Source organism: Bacillus rossius, chromosome 12, assembly GCF_032445375.1.
Source record: "Bacillus rossius redtenbacheri isolate Brsri chromosome 12, Brsri_v3, whole genome shotgun sequence".
Classification (NCBI taxonomy): Eukaryota; Metazoa; Arthropoda; class Insecta; order Phasmatodea; family Bacillidae; genus Bacillus; species Bacillus rossius.
The window spans coordinates 52,927,574-52,951,052 of record NC_086339.1 but is presented as its reverse complement, the minus strand read 5'-3'; the positions used below and the strand labels follow the sequence as shown (position 1 = coordinate 52,951,052).

The 23,479-nt window shown below is 52.5% G+C and overlaps 1 protein-coding gene across 1 annotated transcript in view; it reads right to left on the bottom strand.

The window, feature by feature from the left end:
• LOC134537944 (excitatory amino acid transporter 1-like) overlaps nt 1-23,479 on the bottom strand; it is a 528,042-nt gene that overhangs the window by 494,202 nt on the left and 10,361 nt on the right. The window lies entirely within an intron of this gene.

Sequence of the window (23,479 nt, the reverse complement as noted above, 5' to 3'; positions counted from 1 at the left end):
TCGTGTCCTGATGATGCCACGAAGCACACGGACCTACAAGGTCGTCTCCTGATGATGCCACGAAGCACACGGACCTACAAGGTCGTGTCCTGATGATGCCACGAAGCACACGGACCTACAAGGTCCTGTCCTGATGATGCCACGAAGCACACGGACCTACAAGGTCGTGTCCTGATGATGCCACGAAGCTCACGGACCTACAAGGTCGTGTCCTGATGATGCCACGTAGCACACGGACCTACAAGGTCGTGTCCTGATGATGCCACGAAGCACACGGACCTACAAGGTCGTGTCCTGATGATGCCACGAAGCACACGGACCTCCAAGGTCGTGTCCTGATGATGCCACGAAGCACACGGACCTCCAAGGTCGTGTCCTGATGATGCCACGAAGCACACGGACCTACAAGGTCGTGTCCTGATGATGCCACGAAGCACACGGACCTACAAGGTCGTGTCCTGATGATGCCACGAAGCACACGGACCTACAAGGTCGTGTCCTGATGATGCCACGAAGCACACGGACCTACAAGGTCGTGTCCTGATGATGCCACGAAGCACACGGACCTACAAGGTCGTGTCCTGATGATGCCACGAAGCACACGGACCTACAAGGTCGTGTCCTGATGATGCCACGAAGCTCACGGACCTACAAGGTCGTGTCCTGATGATGCCACGAAGCACACGGACCTACAAGGTCGTGTCCTGATGATGCCACGAAGCACACGGACCTACAAGGTCGTGTCCTGATGATGCCACGAAGCACACGGACCTACAAGGTCGTGTCCTGATGATGCCACGAAGCACACGGACCTACAAGGTCGTGTCCTGATGATGCCACGAAGCACACGGACCTACAAGGTCGTGTCCTGATGATGCCACGAAGCACACGGACCTACAAGGTCGTGTCCTGATGATGCCACGAAGCACACGGACCTACAAGGTCGTGTCCTGATGATGCCACGAAGCACACGGACCTACAAGGTCGTGTCCTGATGATGCCACGAAGCACACGGACCTACAAGGTCGTGTCCTGATGATGCCACGAAGCACACGGACCTACAAGGTCGTGTCCTGATGATGCCACGAAGCACACGGACCTACAAGGTCGTGTCCTGATGATGCCACGAAGCACACGGACCTACAAGGTCGTGTCCTGATGATGCCACGAAGCACACGGACCTACAAGGTCGTGTCCTGATGATGCCACGAAGCTCACGGACCTACAAGTTCGTGTCCTGATGATGCCACGAAGCACACGGACCTACAAGGTCGTGTCCTGATGATGCCACGAAGCACACGGACCTACAAGGTCGTGTCCTGATGATGCCACGAAGCACACGGACCTACAAGGTCGTGTCCTGATGATGCCACGAAGCTCACGGACCTACAAGGTCGTGTCCTGATGATGCCACGAAGCACACGGACCTACAAGGTCGTGTCCTGATGATGCCACGAAGCACACGGACCTCCAAGGTCGTGTCCTGATGATGCCACGAAGCACTTGGACCTACAAGGTCGTGTCCTGATGATGCCACGAAGCACACGGACCTCCAAGGTCGTGTCCTGATGATGCCACGAAGCACACGGACCTACAAGGTCGTGTCCTGATGATGCCACGAAGCACACGGACCTACAAGATTCATCCGGAGCACAGGGATGTTGCGAATAGCTCGTGTTCTCTTACACACCACCTTTCACACTCGGACAAGTTCAGAACTGTTCCCAATAACTGTCGCTTCCAAATATCATTAAAATATTTTGTTACTTTTATTATTTTCTTCAGCACTTATTTTCTATATTCTTCGTCGAATAATTATTAAAATAATGTATTGTGGTCAGTACAGTTACACTGAACACTATTTCATTCTGTAATCTTTTTTTAACAATTATTTTGTCCCTAATAACAGTTTTGTCATTAAAGGTTTGCTGTGCTTGCTTCCCTAAACACGTGACTTTTTTCAGTAAAGTATTCATATATAAAATGATGATTTACAAAAAATAAAATTTAATATATATAAGTACCCTTTTAACATTGCTATAAACTTTAAGAGGCAGGCATTTGAATTACCTAACTTAATGTGTAATATAACATGATTCATCAAAAATCTAACAAGTAACAGATTTTAATTCTATAAAAATATATACCTTTCAAGATTTTTCTCTGATCAAACGTATTTCTTGCGTTTATTGTCTTCTAATGCACAGATTTTTTAAAATACAAAGTCGTTAAATTAGTACCACATGTTTGTTCTAAACTAAAAGGTTTGAAGAGGGATCTCTATTTCGTAGTTTTTCTAAATTGAGTTTTAGATCGTGTACACTGTCTTACGTGCAAAAAATATTTGGTCACTGTACAAAGGAAACTCTTCCCGTGTTAATTGTAATTTTTTCTTCAACTTCACAAATTAAATGCTACACACATATATAAGTATTAATCAGTGCTGAATCTTAAACGTTTCAATCACTTGATCTTTAAAGAGATAACCCCAATAATATACTTTAAGAAAGACAATGGCAAAGTTAACCTTTCTGAAAAATGAAAAGGCTAACTTGAAACACGCAAATGCTCAAATGTTTCCAAATTTGATAGTTATCAAAATATTAAAAACTCCTGCAAGGCCGTGACTTTTGATACGGCATTTCGTGTTGGATGTTAAAATACGCAGTCACCGCCCAGCAGTTGGCAACACTGTGATCGACCTTGGCCGCGATACGTCACGTATTTTGGTCGAGGGCCGGGAGCGCACGCAGCGCTGGCGTGGTGGGAGTGTATAGTGCCGGCCAGAAGTCTTACAGTTTTATAGCGTGGCTGTGTATAGTGCCGGCCAGAAGTCCTAACAGTTGTACAGCGCGGGTGTGCGGGGGTGGAGCGGGGTGGAAAGGGGATAGGGGAAGTGGTGGAAGTAGGGGAGGGGAAGGAAAACGGCGCTCTCCCTTCGTGTACCATACCCGCTCAGAAGATGTTGGTCGCAACTGTTCAAAGACAGCGGAGCTGAGCGCAAGCGTAGGAAAAGTGGCAGAACTATTCTATCAAAGAATTAACTGTAATAAGTCTATGACGTAAGAGAACTAACGAAAAGAAAAGGAAAAAATAAATAAAACAAATTCCCAATAGTTCAATAACTGTCTGTCTTTCCAGGAGATGACTATCGTACAGGTGGGTAATGAAGTCGACACGCCTCGGGCCTACAACTTAATATCAGCTATTTTAAATATTTCAAACATTTATTACTTACCTTGAAGAAGCAGTAGCAAAATTTCATTTATTGTAATAATGAGTTTCAGAAAGTCAGGAAAAGTGTTTTGGTTGGTTTGCTAAGACAACACTTGAAACAAAGACGGACACTAAAATAGTACGCAACACGATATTCCAACACAAAAGTTTACACAGTTGAAGAATGGGGACCACAATGAATACCTTTATTAAATTGTATAAAAATAAAAATAAATGAAATTACGCATACATTTCTGTCAATGTTAATTCATTGAAACTCGCTGACAAAAATCGTGTTTCATGTTGACAGATTTTTTAAATAGACACACGTTGTACCATGGCAAATGATGGCAAATGATGAAAAATGTTTCTAGTACAGTTTATGTGTAGTCTGGTCTTGTCGAATCGGTGGTATATCACTCTGCGCACAGTTTGTTTAGGCCAGTCCATTCTGAGCCACTAGCCCAGCTGGCGAGACTTATGGTTTAGCTGCTAGCCTTGCGTTTGATAACCAAGCTTATTTTATACAAGCTGATGTACCTTTGCTTTGGTTTGAAAGTATACAGGCAGAACACGCACGCTCTTCTCATTGAACAGACAGACAAGCTCTGTTTTATTATCATAGAGTAAAACAAAAATAGCATAGCTTAAATACTTAAATGCAATTTATGTTATTCGGAACTAAAATCGAAATCGCGACGTCACTGGCTACACACGACTGCAGTAAGGAAATATATAACATTTGAAAATTAAACGTACTCACGACTGTAACAAAAATGAAGGGAGGGGGGGGGGGGGGAAATTGCAAAGCTTAAAAATTAATGACTAAGCGTATTTCATTCGTTAAACTGTATACGTTTTGTTCACACAGAATAGTGATAGGCAAAAATTGTAAAAAAAATTTTATATAAATTAAATCGAATTGTAGAAAAAAAATCGACTCCACGTTATGCAAACGACAGAAAGACAGACCGACAGATAGACATACGATTGACAGATAGATCAACACTGGACATCTTTTGACTTCGATCAAAATCAACCTAGTAAAATGACTCTTTAATAGCTTGAATGTTCAACGTAAATGTTTCTTAAATCCTTCTCAGACACTTCCACTTACGACAATAAGTCTATATCATTGACTTTAAGCTTAAACTTTTTTGTATACCCTACGAACTGAGACTAACATCAAGCTGCCGAGAGTGTTTTGTTTCGAAATTAATTCTACAACGTAGAATCCATATCTTTAAAACAAATTTTCAGTGGAGTTTTAAATGTGGCTGTTAAGGTAATGACAATTTCAAGAAACTTAAAACTAAAACTTTTTAACAATGTGATTAAAAATAAGTTTTAAAAATTAGGTAATCCTAAACTACAAGGTCATGTTAAAATTTCACAGAAGTTTTTAAAAAAATGTTTTAGCTTTTTATTGCAAATGGCTGAAAGGAAAAGTTATTTTAAAAACCACTGTAGATACAAATCTGCTTTAGAACTAACGTGGCTAATGGGTTGGAATATTTCAGCAAGTGAGCACAAGTTTGTCACCCTTATTTACTACCAAAAATACTTATTACGACTGCTCACAGAGAATCATATAGTTATGTTGGTGCTTATATTAGCAATAATTTTAAAGCTTGTGTACGGCAAAAAAAGTCTTCATTTTTCGAGGTTTTTTACAGTGTTTACAACCAGGGGTTCTACTCGGAAGTCAGCATACGGTGTAAGATTCTACGAATGTCCGCGTATAAAAACAAAATTCTGTACTTTTACAAATGATTCCTTTTTAGAGAAATAGTTTGTAATACTACAAAAAAGATATTGTCACGTTTTTCAACACATGGCAATGGTTATTTTTGCATACATGAAATACGTCTTTCGAGATAATACTCAATATTCCTTAATAATACTAGCGCATAATTTTATATTTTAATTCATGTTTCATTTAAGAATATATATTTTTTTAAACCATGGAAACAATAATCAATATTTGAAAAATTTGACTTTATGTTGTTTTATCATGCGTATTAATGTGAAAAAATTACAAATAACTTTAATTATTGTAGATGATGGGACAACACAGAGCCGAACCAGCATTACTGTGAACACTATTTCGTAGTGATACAGTTGTTTTCATGTAAATGTACAAATTCACAAATATTTGTTAATTCATCTGAATATTCCTGTTCCATTTACAGAAATAAATCGGTATAGTTTCATGGAGCTACGAAGAATCCTGGTAAGTCTGTGGCTCGTTATTCGTTGAAGAGAGGGGAGAGTTACCGCGATGGCTTGCCAAGCGCGGCCCCTCCCGAGACCAGTTTTATTGATTAGTGTATGTTTATGTTTACTTAAATATTTAATTTCATATGTTAAATTTTATCTCATCAAAAATTGCATGGAGCTACTAAGGTTCTTTATTTGAAATAAATAATATTCCAAGGCCAATATCTGACCACTTTCATTATTTGCAACTACGACCTTTGTTTGTGCGATAGCCCCTCCCGTAAAGTCATCCTGAAGACGCCATTGTTGCCTACAGTTAAGGACCGCTTGCATGCCACTACTAGCACGCTCTTGAGGCAGTGAGCGTCACGTGGGCAGTGGGAGAGGCCATGGCCAGGCATACCACCACACAGCGCTGTCCCTCCATCTCTGTCGGCGCCTAACCAGCACACGGCGCGGTCTGCGCGGGGAAAGAGCTAGTCCTTGTCTGCCATCCACACTCCTCAAACCGCCACACCGCGCTGTCCCTCCGTCTCTGTCGGCGCCGAGCCAGCACACGGCGCGGTCTGCGCGGGGAGAGAGCTAGTCCTTGTCTGCGATCCACACTCCTCACACCGCCACACCGCGCTGTCCCTCCATCTCTGTCGGCGCCGAGCCAGCACACGGCGCGGTCTGCGCGGGGAGAGAGCTAGTCCTTGTCTGCGATCCACACTCCTCACACCGCCACACCGCGCTGTCCCTCCATCTCTGTCGGCGCCGAGCCAGCACACGGCGCGGTCTGCGCGGGGAGAGAGCTAGTCCTTATCTGCGATCCACACTCCTCACACCGCCACACCGCGCTGTCCCTCCATCTCTGTCGGCGCCGAGCCAGCACACGGCGCGGTCTGCGCGGGGAGAGAGCTAGTCCTTGTCTGCGATCCACACTCCTCACACCGCCACACCGCGCTGTCCCTCCATCTCTGTCGGCGCCGAGCCAGCACACGGCGCGGTCTGCGCGGGGAGAGAGCTAGTCCTTGTCTGCGATCCACACTCCTCACACCGCCACACCGCGCTGTCCCTGCGTCTCTGTCGGCGCCGAGCCAGCACACGGCGCGGTCTGCGCGGGGAGAGAGCTAGTCCTTGTCTGCGATCCACACTCCTCACACCGCCACACCGCGCTGTCCCTGCGTCTCTGTCGGCGCCGAGCCAGCACACGGCGCGGTCTGCGCGGGGAGAGAGCTAGTCCTTGTCTGCGATCCACACTCCTCACACCGCCACACCGCGCTGTCCCTGCGTCTCTGTCGGCGCCGAGCCAGCACACGGCGCGGTCTGCGCGGGGAGAGAGCTAGTCCTTGTCTGCGATCCACACTCCTCACACCGCCACACCGCGCTGTCCCTCCATCTCTGTCGGCGCCGAGCCAGCACACGGCGCGGTCTGCGCGGGGAGAGAGCTAGTCCTTGTCTGCGATCCACACTCCTCACACCGCCACACCGCGCTGTCCCTCCATCTCTGTCGGCGCCGAGCCAGCACACGGCGCGGTCTGCGCGGGGAGAGAGCTAGTCCTTGTCTGCGATCCACACTCCTCACACCGCCACACCGCGCTGTCCCTCCATCTCTGTCGGCGCCGAGCCAGCACACGGCGCGGTCTGCGCGGGGAGAGAGCTAGTCCTTGTCTGCGATCCACACTCCTCACACCGCCACACCGCGCTGTCCCTGCGTCTCTGTCGGCGCCGAGCCAGCACACGGCGCGGTCTGCGCGGGGAGAGAGCTAGTCCTTGTCTGCGATCCACACTCCTCACACCGCCACACCGCGCTGTCCCTGCGTCTCTGTCGGCGCCGAGCCAGCACACGGCACGGTCTGCGCGGGGAGAGAGCTAGTCCTTGTCTGCGATCCACACTCCTCACACCGCCACACCGCGCTGTCCCTCCGTGTCTGTCGGCGCCGAGCCAGCACACGGCGCGGTCTGCGCGGGGAGAGAGCTAGTCCTTGTCTGCGATCCACACTCCTCACACCGCCACACCGCGCTGTCCCTCCATCTCTGTCGGCGCCGAGCCAGCACACTGCGCGGTCTGCGCGGGGAGAGAGCTAGTCCTTGTCTGCGATCCACACTCCTCACACCGCCACACCGCGCTGTCCCTGCGTCTCTGTCGGCGCCGAGCCAACACACGGCGCGGTCTGCGCGGGAGAGAGCTAGTCCTTGTCTGCGATCCACACTCCTCACACCGCCACACAGCGCTTTCCCTCCATCTCTGTCGGCAACGAGCCAGCACACGGCGCGGTCTGCGCGGGGAGAGAAATAGTCCTTGTCTGCGATCCACACTCCTCACACCGCCACACCGCGCTGTCCCTCCATCTCTGTCGGCGCCGAGCCAGCACACGGCGCGGTCTGCGCGGGGAGAGAGCTAGTCCTTGTCTGCGATCCACACTCCTCACTCCGCCACACCGCGCTGTCCCTCCATCTCTGTCTGCGCCGAGCCAGCACACGGCGCGGTCTGCGCGGGAAGAGAGCTAGTCCTTGTCTGCGATCCACACTCCTCACACCGCCACACCGCGCTGTCCCTCCATCTCTGTCGGCGCCGAGCCAGCACACGGCGCGGTCTGCGCGGGGAGAGAGCTAGTCCTTGTCTGCGATCCACACTCCTCACACCGCCACACCGCGCTGTCCCTCCATCTCTGTCGGCGCCGAGCCAGCACACGGCGCGGTCTGCGCAGGAAGAGAGCTAGTCCTTGTCTGCGATCCACACTCCTCACACCGCCACACCGCGCTGTCCCTCCATCTCTGTCGGCGCCGAGCCAGCACACGGCGCGGTCTGCGCGGGAAGAGAGCTAGTCCTTGTCTGCGATCCACACTCCTCACACCGCCACACCGCGCTGTCCCTCCATCTCTGTCGGCGCCGAGCCAGCACACGGCGCGGTCTGCGCGGGGAGAGAGCTAGTCCTTGTCTGCGATCCACACTCCTCACACCGCCACACCGCGCTGTCCCTCCATCTCTGTCGGCGCCGAGCCAGCACACGGCGCGGTCTGCGCGGGGAGAGAGCTAGTCCTTGTCTGCGATCCACACTCCTCACACCGCCACACCGCGCTGTCCCTCCATCTCTGTCGGCGCCGAGCCAGCACACGGCGCGGTCTGCGCGGGGAGAGAGCTAGTCCTTGTCTGCGATCCACACTCCTCACACCGCCACACCTCGCTGTCCCTCCATCTCTGTCGGCGCCGAGCCAGAACACGGCGCGGTCTGCGCAGGGAGAGAGCTAGTCCTTGTCTGCGATCCACACTCCTCACACCGCCACACCGCGCTGTCCCTCCATCTCTGTCGGCGCCGAGCCAGCACACGGAGCGGTCTGCGCGGGGAGAGAGCTAGTCCTTGTCTGCGATCCACACTCCTCACACCGCCACACCACGATGTCCCTCCATCTTTGTCGGCGCCGAGCCAGAACACGGCGCGGTCTGCGCGGGGAGAGAGCTAGTCCTTGTCTGCGATCCACACTCCTCACACCGCCACACCGCGCTGTCCCTCTATCTCTGTCGGCGCCGAGTTAGCACACGGCGCGGTCTGCGCGGGGAGATAGCTAGTCCTTGTCTGCGATCCACACTCCTCACACCGCCACACCGCGCTGTCCCTCCATCTCTGTCGGCGCCGAGCCAGCACACGGCGCGGTCTGCGCGGGGAGAGAGCTAGTCCTTGTCTGCGATCCACACTCCTTACACCGCCACACCGCGCTGTCCCTCCATCTCTGTCGGCGCCGAGCCAGCACACGGCGCGGTCTGCGCGGGGAGAGAGCTAGTCCTTGTCTGCGATCCACACTCCTCACACCGCCACACCGCGCGGTCCCTCCATCTCTGTCGGCGCCGAGCCAGCACACGGCGCGGTCTGCGCGGGGAGAGAGCTAGTCCTTGTCTGCGATCCACACTCCTCACACCGCCACACCGCGCTGTCCCTCCATCTCTGTCGGCGCCGAGCCAGCACACGGCGCGGTCTGCGTGGGGAGAGAGCTAGTCCTTGTCTGCGATCCACACTCCTCACACCGCCACACCGCGCTGTCCCTCCATCTCTGTCGGCGCCGAGCCAGCACACGGCGCGGTCTGCGCGGGGAGAGAGCTAGTCCTTGTCTGCGATCCACACTCCTCACACCGCCACACCGCGCTGTCCCTCCATCTCTGTCGGCGCCGAGCCAGCACACGGAGCGGTCTGCGCGGGGAGAGAGCTAGTCCTTGTCTGCGATCCACACTCCTCACACCGCCACACCACGATGTCCCTCCATCTTTGTCGGCGCCGAGCCAGAACACGGCGCGGTCTGCGCGGGGAGAGAGCTAGTCCTTGTCTGCGATCCACACTCCTCACACCGCCACACCGCGCTGTCCCTCTATCTCTGTCGGCGCCGAGTTAGCACACGGCGCGGTCTGCGCGGGGAGATAGCTAGTCCTTGTCTGCGATCCACACTCCTCACACCGCCACACCGCGCTGTCCCTCCATCTCTGTCGGCGCCGAGCCAGCACACGGCGCGGTCTGCGCGGGGAGAGAGCTAGTCCTTGTCTGCGATCCACACTCCTTACACCGCCACACCGCGCTGTCCCTCCATCTCTGTCGGCGCCGAGCCAGCACACGGCGCGGTCTGCGCGGGGAGAGAGCTAGTCCTTGTCTGCGATCCACACTCCTCACACCGCCACACCGCGCGGTCCCTCCATCTCTGTCGGCGCCGAGCCAGCACACGGCGCGGTCTGCGCGGGGAGAGAGCTAGTCCTTGTCTGCGATCCACACTCCTCACACCGCCACACCGCGCTGTCCCTCCATCTCTGTCGGCGCCGAGCCAGCACACGGCGCGGTCTGCGTGGGGAGAGAGCTAGTCCTTGTCTGCGATCCACACTCCTCACACCGCCACACCGCGCTGTCCCTCCATCTCTGTCGGCGCCGAGCCAGCACACGGCGCGGTCAGCGCGGGGAGAGAGCTAGTCCTTGTCTGCGATCCACACTCCTCACACCGCCACACCGCGCTGTCCCTCCGTCTCTGTAGGCGCCGAGCCAGCACACGGCGCGGTCTGCGCGGGGAGCGAGCTAGTCCTTGTCTGCAATCCACACTCCTCACACCGCAACACCGCGCTGTCCCTCCGTCTCTGTCGGCGCCGAGCCAGCACACGGCGTGGTCTGCGCAGGGAGAGAGCTAGTCCTTGTCTGCGATCCACACTCCTCACAACGCCACACCGCGCTGTCCCTCCATCTCTGTCGGCGCCGAGCCAGCACACGGCGTGGTCTGCGCAGGGAAAGAGCTAGTCCTTGTCTGCGAGCCACACTCCTCACACCGCAACAACGCGCTGTCCCTGCGTCTCTGTCGGCGCCGAGCCAGCACACAGCGCGGTCTGCGCGGCGAGAGAGCTTGTCCTTGTCTGCGATCCACACTCCTCACACCGCCACACCGCGCTGTCCCTCTATCTCTGTCGACGCCGAGCCAGCACACGGCGCGGTCTGCGCGGGGTGAGAGCTAGTCCTTGTCTGCGATCCACACTCCTCACACTGCCACACCGCGGTGTCCCTCCATCTCTGTCGGCGCCGAGCCAGCACACGGCGCGGTCTGCGCAGGGAGAGAGCTAGTCCTTGTCTGCGATCCACACTCCTCACACCGCCACACCGCGCTGTCCCTCCATCTCTGTCGGCGCCGAGCCAGCACACGGCGCGGTCTGCGCAGGGAGAGAGCTAGTCCTTGTCTGCGATCCACACTCCTCACACCGCCACACCGCGCTGTCCCTCCATCTCTGTCGGCGCCGAGCCAGCACACGGCGCGGTCTTCGCGGGGAGAGAGCTAGTCCTTGTCTGCGATCCACACTCCTCACACCGCCACACCGCGCTGTCCCTCCATCTCTGTCGGCGCCGAGCCAGAACACGGCGCGGTCTGCGCAGGGAGAGAGCTAGTCCTTGTCTGCGATCCACACTCCTCACACCGCCACACCGGTCTGTGCAGGGAGAGAGCAAATCCTTGTCTGCGATCCACACTCCTCACACCGCCACACCGCGCTGTCCCTCCATCTCTGTCGGCGCCGAGCCAGCACACGGCGCGGTCTGCGCGGGGAGAGAGCTAGTCCTTGTCTGCGATACACACTCCTCACACCGCCAGACCGCGCTGTCCCTCCGTCTCTGTCGGCGCCGAGCCAGCACACGGCGCGGTCTGCGCAGGGAGAGAGCTAGTCCTTGTCTGCGATTTACACTCCTCACACCGCCACACCGCGCTGTTTCTCCATCTCTGTCGGCGCCGAGCCAGCAAACGGCGCGGTCTGCGCAGGGAGAGAGCTAGTCCTTGTCTGCGATCCACACTCCTCACACCGCCACACCGCGCTGTCCCTCCATCTCTGTCGGCGCCGAGCCAGCACACGGCGCGGTCTGCGCAGGGAGAGAGCTAGTCCTTGTCTGCGATCCACACTCCTCACACCGCCACACCGCGCTGTCCTTCCATCTTTGTCGGCGTGGAGCCAGCACACGGTGCGGTCTGCGCGGGGATAAGCTAGTCCTTGTCTGCGATCCACACTCCTCACACCGCCACACCGCGCTGTCCCTCCGTCTCTGTCGGCGCCGAGCCAGCACACGGCGCGGTCTGCGCGGGGAGAGAGCTAGTCCTTGTCTGCGATCCACACTCCTCACACCGCCACACCGCGCTGTCCCTCCATCTCTGTCGGCGCCGAGCCAGCACACGGCGCGGTCTGCGCATGGAGTGAGCTAGTCCTTGTCTGCGATCCACACTCCTCACACCGCCACACCGCGCTGTCCCTCCGTGTCTGTCGGCGCCGAGCCAGCACACGGCGCGGTCAGCGCGGGGAGAGAGCTAGTCCTTGTCTGCGATCCACACTCCTCACACCGCCACACCGCGCTGTCCCTCCGTCTCTGTAGGCGCCGAGCCAGCACACGGCGCGGTCTGCGCGGGGAGCGATCTAGTCCTTGTCTGCAATCCACACTCCTCACACCGCAACACCGCGCTGTCCCTCCGTCTCTGTCGGCGCCGAGCCAGCACACGGCGTGGTCTGCGCAGGGAGAGAGCTAGTCCTTGTCTGCGATCCACACTCCTCACAACGCCACACCGCGCTGTCCCTCCATCTCTGTCGGCGCCGAGCCAGCACACGGCGTGGTCTGCGCAGGGAAAGAGCTAGTCCTTGTCTGCGAGCCACACTCCTCACACCGCAACAACGCGCTGTCCCTGCGTCTCTGTCGGCGCCGAGCCAGCACACAGCGCGGTCTGCGCGGCGAGAGAGCTTGTCCTTGTCTGCGATCCACACTCCTCACACCGCCACACCGCGCTGTCCCTCTATCTCTGTCGACGCCGAGCCAGCACACGGCGCGGTCTGCGCGGGGTGAGAGCTAGTCCTTGTCTGCGATCCACACTCCTCACACTGCCACACCGCGGTGTCCCTCCATCTCTGTCGGCGCCGAGCCAGCACACGGCGCGGTCTGCGCAGGGAGAGAGCTAGTCCTTGTCTGCGATCCACACTCCTCACACCGCCACACCACGCTGTCCCTCCATCTCTGTCGGCGCCGAGCCAGCACACGGCGCGGTCTGCGCAGGGAGAGAGCTAGTCCTTGTCTGCGATCCACACTCCTCACACCGCCACACCGCGCTGTCCCTCCATCTCTGTCGGCGCCGAGCCAGCACACGGCGCGGTCTTCGCGGGGAGAGAGCTAGTCCTTGTCTGCGATCCACACTCCTCACACTGCCACACCGCGCTGTCCCTCCATCTCTGTCGGCGCCGAGCCAGAACACGGCGCGGTCTGCGCAGGGAGAGAGCTAGTCCTTGTCTGCGATCCACACTCCTCACACCGCCACACCGGTCTGTGCAGGGAGAGAGCTAATCCTTGTCTGCGATCCACACTCCTCACACCGCCACACCGCGCTGTCCCTCCATCTCTGTCGGCGCCGAGCCAGCACACGGCGCGGTCTGCGCGGGGAGAGAGCTAGTCCTTGTCTGCGATACACACTCCTCACACCGCCAGACCGCGCTGTCCCTCCGTCTCTCTCGGCGCCGAGCCAGCACACGGCGCGGTCTGCGCAGGGAGAGAGCTAGTCCTTGTCTGCGATTTACACTCCTCACACCGCCACACCGCGCTGTTTCTCCATCTCTGTCGGCGCCGAGCCAGCAAACGGCGCGGTCTGCGCAGGGAGAGAGCTAGTCCTTGTCTGCGATCCACACTCCTCACACCGCCACACCGCGCTGTCCCTCCATCTCTGTCGGCGCCGAGCCAGCACACGGCGCGGTCTGCGCAGGGAGAGAGCTAGTCCTTGTCTGCGATCCACACTCCTCACACCGCCACACCGCGCTGTCCTTCCATCTTTGTCGGCGTGGAGCCAGCACACGGTGCGGTCTGCGCGGGGAGAGAGCTAGTCCTTGTCTGCGATCCACACTCCTCACACCGCCACACCGCGCTGTCCCTCCGTCTCTGTCGGCGCCGAGCCAGCACACGGCGCGGTCTGCGCGGGGAGAGAGCTAGTCCTTGTCTGCGATCCACACTCCTCACACCGCCACACCGCGCTGTCCCTCCATCTCTTTCGGCGCCGAGCCAGCACACGGCGCGGTCTGCGTGGGGAGAGAGCTAGTCCTTGTCTGCGATCCACACTCCTCACACCGCCACACCGCGCTGTCCCTCCATCTCTGTCGGCGCCGAGCCAGCACACGGCGCGGTCTGCGCGGGGAGAGAGCTAGTCCTTGTCTGCGATCCACACTCCTCACACCGCCACACCGCGCTGTCCCTCCATCTCTGTCGGCGCCGAGCCAGCACACGGCGTGGTCTGCGCGGGGAGAGAGCTAGTCCTTGTCTGCGATCCACACTCCTCACACCGCAACACCGCGCAGTCCCTGGGTCTCTGTCGGCGCCGAGCCAGCACACGCAGCGGTCTGCGCGGGGAGAGAGCTAGTCCTTGTCTGCGATCCACACTCCTCACACCGCCACACCGCGCTGTCCCTCCATCTCTGTCGGCGCCGAGCCAGCACACGGCGCGGTCTGCGCAGGGAGAGAGCTAGTCCTTGTCTGCGATCCACACTCCTCACACCGCCACACCGCGCTGTCCCTCCATCTCTGTCGGCGCCGAGCCAGCACACGGCGCGGTCTGCGCGGGGAGAGAGCTAGTCCTTGTCTGCGATCCACACTCCTCACACCGCCACACCGCGCTGTCCCTCCGTCTCTGTCGGCGCCGAGCCAGCACACGGCGCGGTCTGCGCGGGGAGAGAGCTAGTCCTTGTCTGCGATCCACACTCCTCACACCGCCACACCGCGCTGTCCCTCCATCTCTTTCGGCGCCGAGCCAGCACACGGCGCGGTCTGCGTGGGGAGAGAGCTAGTCCTTGTCTGCGATCCACACTCCTCACACCGCCACACCGCGCTGTCCCTCCATCTCTGTCGGCGCCGAGCCAGCACACGGCGCGGTCTGCGCGGGGAGAGAGCTAGTCCTTGTCTGCGATCCACACTCCTCACACCGCCACACCGCGCTGTCCCTCCATCTCTGTCGGCGCCGAGCCAGCACACGGCGCGGTCTGCGCAGGGAGAGAGCTAGTCCTTGTCTGCGATCCACACTCCTCACACCGCCACACCGCGCTGTCCCTCCATCTCTGTCGGCGCCGAGCCAGCACACAGCGCGGTCTGCGCAGGGAGAGAGCTAGTCCTTGTCTGCGATCCACACTCCTCACACCGCCACACCGCGCTGTCCCTCCATCTCTGTCGGCGCCGAGCCAGCACACGGCGCGGTCTGCGCAGGGAGAGAGCTAGTCCTTGTCTGCGATCCACACTCCTCACACCGCCACACCGCGCTTTCCCTCCATCTCTGTCGGCGCCGAGCCAGCACACGGCGCGGTCTGCGCTGGGAGAGATTTAGTCCTTGTCTGCGATCCACACTCCACACACCGCCAGACCGCGCTGTCCCTCCGTCTCTGTCGGCGCCGAGCCAGCACACGGCGCGGTCTGCGCGGGGAGAGAGCTAGTCCTTGTCTGCGATCCACACTCCTCACACCGCCACACCGCGCTGTCCCTCCATCTCTGTCGGCGCCGAGCCAGCACACGGCGCGGTCTGCGCAGGGAGAGAGCTAGTCCTTGTCTGCGATCCACACTCCTCACACCGCCACACCGCGCTGTCCCTCCATCTCTGTCGGCGCCGAGCCAGCACACGGCGCGGTCTACGCGGGGAGAGAGCTAGTCCTTGTCTGCGATCCACACTCCTCACACCGCCAGACCGCGCTGTCCCACCATCTCTGTCGGCGCCGAGCCAGCACACGGCGCGGTCTGCGCAGGGTGAGAATTCAGTCAGCATATTGAATATTTTCAGTTAAATGGTTCGTCCCGATCACAAAACGTAAACCTAATGATTGGTGTAGGAAGGGCATCGGTCGAAGCATCGTGTGTGTAGTTACATGCATTCAAAATACAGGATGAGTTTTGAAAATTCCTCTGCACTCAAACAAAGTGAGTGATATTAGACTTCTGATACAATATGTACCAGAGCAGTAGTATCAACTGTACAAAGACCTCTTGGATGGGCCAGTGTCTGATAAAGACAATGATGAGTAGTGTTATATTATGTGATGCTTAACGTGAACTTTATTAAAGAAAAATTATCATACACCATGTCTATAATGTTTAATATTTAATGGCACATTACATTGGTATTTTGAGACAATGATAATATAATTGCATTGTAAATGTTGTTATTTTGATCTGATTCCTGGTAGGAATTTGTCTTTTGTGTTAAAAGGGCATCATTTTATGATTTTTAAAATTCTGTAGAAATCTATATTTTTAATATGTTAAGGACGAACTGTTTCCAAATCGTGCCATACATGATGAAGAAGGAGGGGAAAATGTAAAACATGATTTAGTAAAGCTTTATTTAAGGCATACTATTTTTTTGTTTTTTCCCTAAAGTTTGCTTCCTATGACTGATTCCCTTAAAAAAAAAGCGAATCAAATAGTTTTCCCAGTAATACTGGATTGTCCCTGTACCTCTAATAATTATTAGATTTTTACAAGCCGTTCCCTGAATATCTTTACGGTATTAACTGCGCACATGATCAAGCATAATAAAACACAAAAAAAAAAAGTTTGGTTATTGAATAAACAATAAATTTTTTCATGGTTTTAAAAAAGTTATGCTTGAATTAAACATTAATTAAAATATAAATATGTATCAATTTTTGTAAGAAGTACTTATTATTTCTTAAAACGTATTTAATTTATGCATAACTAACCATTGCCATGTGTTGTACAACGTTAAAAATATCTCCTACAAACGGTTTCTTGGCAACTGGTTTCCAGAGGAATCTTCTGTAAACGTACAGGAATATTTAATTCTGTGTCGGCAGATGTGTGCACGCCAGCTTTACGTGCGAGCGTTCTGGGTTCGAGTCCGTAAAAGAAAATAAAAATCAAAGTCAGTAAAGACTGACAAACGAACTGAACAATGTCAATGAATGGTGATGATTGGAGTCGCGTATATTTTTCGCGGATTGATTCTGCAACAAAGCAGAACTGAAGCACATGTAGGCCTACATCCGCTTCACGTTGGTAATTGGTCTACAGTGCTCTGGGCAACCCCGAGCCAGTTCTGAACAAGAAGAACAAGGAGTTAACCAATCACGTGTTGTCTGTATAAGTATGTGATACTATATGTACGTGTATCTGCCAATAATATGTGTGTATCTGCCAATAATATGTGTGTATCTGCCAATAATAAATGTGTATCTGCCAATCATAATAAAAGTCTGGGTTACGTACAGTAGTGAAATAACTCTGAATATAAATAAGATGGTTGACTCGTTGGTGATGAAAATTGGCTAAGGATTTAAGCATTATAGTTGAAATATCAAACCAGGCTGTAAGTTTTTAGCAGAACTGCAGAATGCTTTAAGACCTGCCGTGGTTTTTAGGCTTATGTCCCGTCGCTTTGACGAAAATATTTACAAACCTCTTGATAGCAATCTCCCTTGTTAAGAAATTGTATCATCTCAATATTCTCACACGTATTTTGTAAGTCCAAAAATAATATTTTTATTTATTACCATATTTTCCAGATCAACAATTATTTCATATTTTATATTTTGTATAATTGCGGTTTCCTGGCCGAATTTCTTTGATTCCTATTTCGATATTTTAAAAATGGTTTTCTGTGGATTATGTTGGTTTTTGCAAAAAAAAATTGTAATTTACCTTTTAAGTAGTAGGTATAGGTTAGCCGGTCCTGGGACTGGGTCCTGGGTCCGGTGCCGAGTGCCGAGCCACATCTCTGATTGTGACATCACGGCGGCCATCTTGGATTAAGTCATCGCCGCCATTTTGTTTTCTCGTACATTCCACCATTTTGTTTTCCGCCATTTTGAATTATGATGTCACCGTTGCAATTTACGTTACGCCCGCCATCTTTAAAATCCGTAATTTTTATGTTAGAAAAACAGAAAAAAACATAAAATAAATTAAATAATCGAATTTAATAATAAAATTTATTAAATAATTATTTTTAAAAAAATTATAAAAAAATGAACACTTATGTCATTGAGCTCGTAGTCCTCGGTTCTAAACCGGTAAGAGAGAAAAAAACAGATTCCTCCTCCACAGAAGCCACCGGCAGACTGACATCCCTCCACTTATGCCAAGGTATATATATCGTCAGCTAGTATGACGTCATGTCCACCATCTTGAAAATCAGTAATTATTATCCGATTTTAATCGAAAAACCGACATTTTGAATTATGTCACCACTTTATCAGTTATCGTTACGGATGCCATCTTGAAATTCTTTACTTTTTATCCGATTTTAATGAAAAAAAGTTCAAAATTCATAAAAAAAATATCTTATTAATATACTGATTGAATAGATCAATTCCCGTCCTTGGTACGAACCAGGTAAGACAAAAAATAAAAAGCGACAGATCCTTCCTCCACAGAAGCCACCTGCAGACTGACCTCCCACCAAAAATACCAAGCTATATATCGTCAGCTGGTATGACATCATGTCCGCCATCTTGTCTTCATTCGCTGGAGACCACATCTTGTTTTCATCTGCTAGAGTTCGCTGACACCATGTTAGTGTAATTTTTTGTTCACCGTACCTTTGACCTCGACTTTTTCAAATAAACTTTGACCTTGACTTTGACCTTGAACTATGACCTTGAACTTGACAGTTGACCTTGACCATCGCCTTTGACCTTGATGACCATCTTAGATTCGCCATTTTGTGTTTAGTACACGCTACCAGGACATATATCACCTGCTAGAGGATATTGCCACCATCTTGTTTTCATCTGCTGGGGTCACCATCTTGTGTGTGTACTTGTTTGATAGAGTGCATTACCATCATATTAGTTTAAGTTTTATCTGCTAGAGTGCAGTAATAATTTATTATTACTGAGGCGCCCGCCATATTGATTTTTGTGTGCCATCTTGGAATTGTGTAATTGCTTAGCTAGAAATTCGGGAAAAAGTTCAAAATTAATTAAAAATAACATAAATATACTGATTGATAAGAACAGTTCCTGTCCTCTAAAACTTTTATGTACAAAGCCATCCATACATATAGACCAAGCGTCTTCGGACCGCAAGACCAGGTCATGAACAATGGCAGACATATAGACCAGTCTTATTCGAACATCATGACCTTCTTCTATGTCAGCTTATTATTTGATTAAACCAACGTTACATGTTTTACGCTTACAAGAAGACCAAGAATCCCTGAAAAAATGATTTATCAAGACAAAGAGGTTTTGGACTAGTAAACATTCAGAGATACCGCAGATTTGAAAACGCACAATCAACAAAAAGGAAGCACATTTAGAAGCACAACCATCGAAAAGGAAGCACATTTGGAAGCACATTCAACGAAAACGGAAGCACAATCAACGAACATGCAATACACACACAGGACATGTATTTGAAAAAAAAGGAACACATATGGACTAAATTCGAAGTGGTGTGATACGATCTCGCCAATATACGGTAGGCTCCAGCAGCTCTTAGTGCTTCAAGTACTACAACTGCTCCAATAGCTCAAACTGGCTACAATAGCTCCATTCCGCAGCGAGAGTTATCTTATTTCTTGCAAAAAAAACTTGTCAGAAGTAGTTCTGGTTCTTGTCTACAGATATCGCCACGTGTTGTGTTGAGGAAGAAATTATTTTTATTTCTTTTAAGTGGGATGCGGAGCTGCTCACTACGATCGCAATACAAGGCAGTTTTCTCTAGACAATAAGGAGAAGGAAGTTCGTCTTGCATGCTAGTGCTTTCCAGCTGTCTCAAGACATATTATTTGACTAAGTAATGGATTTTTTTTTACAAATACATGATACAAATATTTTTAGTGATAATTTGGTATCAGTAATTCACAATTTCAATGTAACTCAAAATAAAATTGCGTTACTCATTAAGTAAAAAATATTTTCGTGCAGAGATCAATTTCTCAGAAATAACCAGAAGTACACTCAGAATATCAGCAGATGTAACCACACGAATAATTAGCACGAAGAATACCATCAAAATATTGCCAGGAATAATCAGGAGTACACAGAGAAAAGTAACGCATGTTTTTTTTTAAATATAATAAAACCACAGAGAAATAATAACAAAATTAAAAATTAGAATAATAAAAAATAAATATTGTTTCAGGAACGTGTAGTAAATTGTTTATTTACAAGCTCCAAGAGCAGCGTTGCTATAAACAATGTCCCTCTCGCTCATGTTGGTATTGTTGGAGTTACGAAGCAACTAACTTTTACAACCTTTCGTTGGAAGTTGGTGAGTGGAGAATGTGTCGTCAGCGATATGAGACAGTTCCTGCAGTACTGTGGCCGTGGCGGGTGGCAGTGGGGAGGTGTGCTGAGCTGCTGGCGGGGCTGGGTCGCTGCGAGGACGGGCGCAGCTACGCCCTGAAGGAGGCGCTGTCCAGGTCCTCCTGAAGGAGTGGCGAGTGCTGGAGGCTCCTGCTCCTGCACTGCGAGCAGGCGGCCGTCTTAGAGGTCGACCACGCGGCGGGAGGCGACCTCACGGCCGGAGGACCTGGCCGGTCTGGTGCACGGCCCGGACACCCTCCACTCGCTCGGCGTGAGTCGCGGAGACGTGAACACTCACAGATTATTCCGACCCCTCCCACATATGCGCCCTAGTAGGGTAGGGTGGGAGTAACATTCCAGTTCTCTTTGATTAAACATTCCAGAGCTTTTAAAGTAAACAGAGCTGTTAGGGATCGCTCCCTGTTGTTGATCGGGAGGGTGTTAGAGCTTCAGCAATGACCAGCGGCTGGGGCCACCAACCCAGCATGGTCACCGCCTCAGCCCTGTAACCTCCACTCAACTGACCAGACAGTTGGCTGTGTCCTTAACCCTTAGACCTAATCAGCACTGCTGGCGCCTACATCACACCGGGACCCCTCAATCACCCAGTGAACCCATGGTCTGGTGGAGGCCTATCCAACAGGCATTGTCCTCTTCATTTAAGGCGAGGCTATGACCAGAGGTAGAGGCTACCCATCCCACCATGGTCACCACGATTCACCCCCAACAGCGGTGCCCACGTGGAGGCAGAGGATTGCCACTTGGTGTGGAGAGGCTATGAATTCACATCCTTGCAACCATTCCGCGAACCAGTTGGATCACGTCTCGGATACCAGAGCCGGCAACAGGCGACAATCACCTTCCCCGCAGAGTCAGGCCCACTCCCGCCTGTCTGACTGACCACGTGCTGGTGGACGGCGAGGGCCACGTGGTGCTGTGCTCGGAGCCGGCCCGAGGTGCTCCTGAGGACTCCGCCCGGCTGCACCGCCGTGGACTGCTGGGGCGCGGGCGTGCTGGCAGGGCAGCCTGTCCTTCCACCCGGAGGACGAGGGTCGTCAACCAGGCGGCGGACTCGCTCAGGAGGGCCGACAGCTCACCTGGCAGAGGTCCGGGGCCTTGACTGGAACAATCTGCCGGCCCCCCCCCCCCCCCACACTGGCGAGGAGAGAAGGGCCGGGGTGTGCTGCAGACAGCTCAGAGCAGGAGGCTGGCGTAGAGGACGGTGGGGTTGCTGAGCTGAAACGATACCTGCCGGGGTTCGACCTCGCTCCGTCAAACCACCAGCAGTCCTCGTCCAGTCCGCAGCCTGGCTCGTCAGCGAGGTAGCCCACGACAGCCCGGTTAGGTCTTCTGAAGACGAATGTGTAAGGAATTAATATCTCAGGACGATAACAATAACGAAGATAAAGTGAGGACAAATCGAAGAGAAAGCCTTCGATGGTCGTGATTGGTGGATTTTTTTTCATAATCTGAGAAAGCTGCTTTGTTTTTATGTGCGGACTAGGTGGAGGAAGGTTTTATTTTTCTGGACCAGACTTTAAAATTGTAGAGATGGAACTGTATTATATTGGTGCAGCTCAGTCGCAGAAATAGTTTCTTCCCAGCATTATAAATTGTGGCGATGGAACTGTCTCTATGCTATTTGTGCAGCCCAGTTGGAGAAAGCTGGATCAAGAGGCAGAGAGCTGGAGCAAGAGGCAGACAGCTGGAGCAAGATGCAGACAGTTGTAGCAGAGAGTTGGAGTATGAGGCAGACAGTTGGAGCATGAGGCAGACAGTTGGAGCATGTGGCAGATAGCTGGAGCATGAGACAGACAGCTGAAGCATGAGGCAGACAGCTGGAGCAAGAGTGAGAGAGACAGTTGTAGCAAGAGTGAGAGAGACAGCTGTAGCAAGAGTGAGCGAGAGAGAGCTGCAGAAATAGTGAGAGATACAGCTGCAGTGAGAGGGACAGCTATAACAAGAGTGAGACAGACAGCTGTAGCAAGAGTGATAGAGAGCTGCAGCAAGATTGAGAGATACAGCTGCAGCAAGAGTGAGAGACAGCTGGATAAAGAGAGAGACAGCTGGAACACGAGAAAGAGACACAGCTGGAGCAAGAGTGATAGAGAGCTGCTGGAGCAAGAGAGAGACACAGCTGGAACAATGGAGCGAGAAGCAGCTGGAGCAAGAGAGAGAGAGAGAGAAACAGCTGGAGCAATAGAGAGACGCTGGAGCAATTAAGATAGACAGCTGGAGCAAGAGAGAGACAGCTGGAGCAAGAGAAATAGCTAGGGCAAGAGGCAGACAGATGGAGCAAGAGGCAGAAAGACAGCTGTAGCAAGAGTGAGAGAGACAACTGCAGCAAGAGTGAGAGAGACAACAGCAGCAAGAGTGAGTGACAGTTGGAGCAAGAGAGAGACTCAGCTGGAGCAAGAGAGAGAGACACAACTGGAGTAAGAGTGAGACATAGCTGGAGAAAGAGAGGGAGACAGCTGGAGCAAAGGAAAAAGGCAGACAGCTGGAGCAAGATGCAGACAGTTGTAGCAGAGAGTTGGAGTATGAGGCAGACAGTTGGAGCATGAGGCAGACAGTTGGAGCATGTGGCAGATAGCTGGAGCATGAGACAGACAGCTGAAGCATGAGGCAGACAGCTGGAGCAAGAGTGAGAGAGACAGTTGTAGCAAGAGTGAGAGAGACAGCTGTAGCAAGAGTGAGCGAGAGAGAGCTGCAGAAATAGTGAGAGATACAGCTGCAGTGAGAGGGACAGCTATAACAAGAGTGAGACAGACAGCTGTAGCAAGAGTGAGAGATACAGATGCAGCAAGAGTGAGAGACAGCTGTAGCAAGAGTGAGAGAGACAGCAGGAGAAAGAGAGAGACAACTGGAACACGAGAAAGAGAGACATATGGTGCAAAAGAAAGAGAAACAGCTGGAGCAAGAGAGAGACACAGCTGGAACAAGGGAGCGAGAAGCAGCTGGAGCAAGAGAGAGAGAGAGAGAAACAGCTGGAGCAATAGAGAGACGCTGGAGCAATTAAGATAGACAGCTGGAGCAAGAGAGAGACAGCTGGAGCAAGAGAAATAGCTAGGGCAAGAGGCAGACAGATGGAGCAAGAGGCAGAAAGACAGCTGTAGCAAGAGTGAGAGAGACAACTGCAGCAAGAGTGAGAGAGACAACAGCAGCAAGAGTGAGTGACAGTTGGAGCAAGAGAGAGACTCAGCTGGAGCAAGAGAGAGAGACACAACTGGAGTAAGAGTGAGACATAGCTGGAGAAAGAGAGGGAGACAGCTGGAGCAAAGGAAA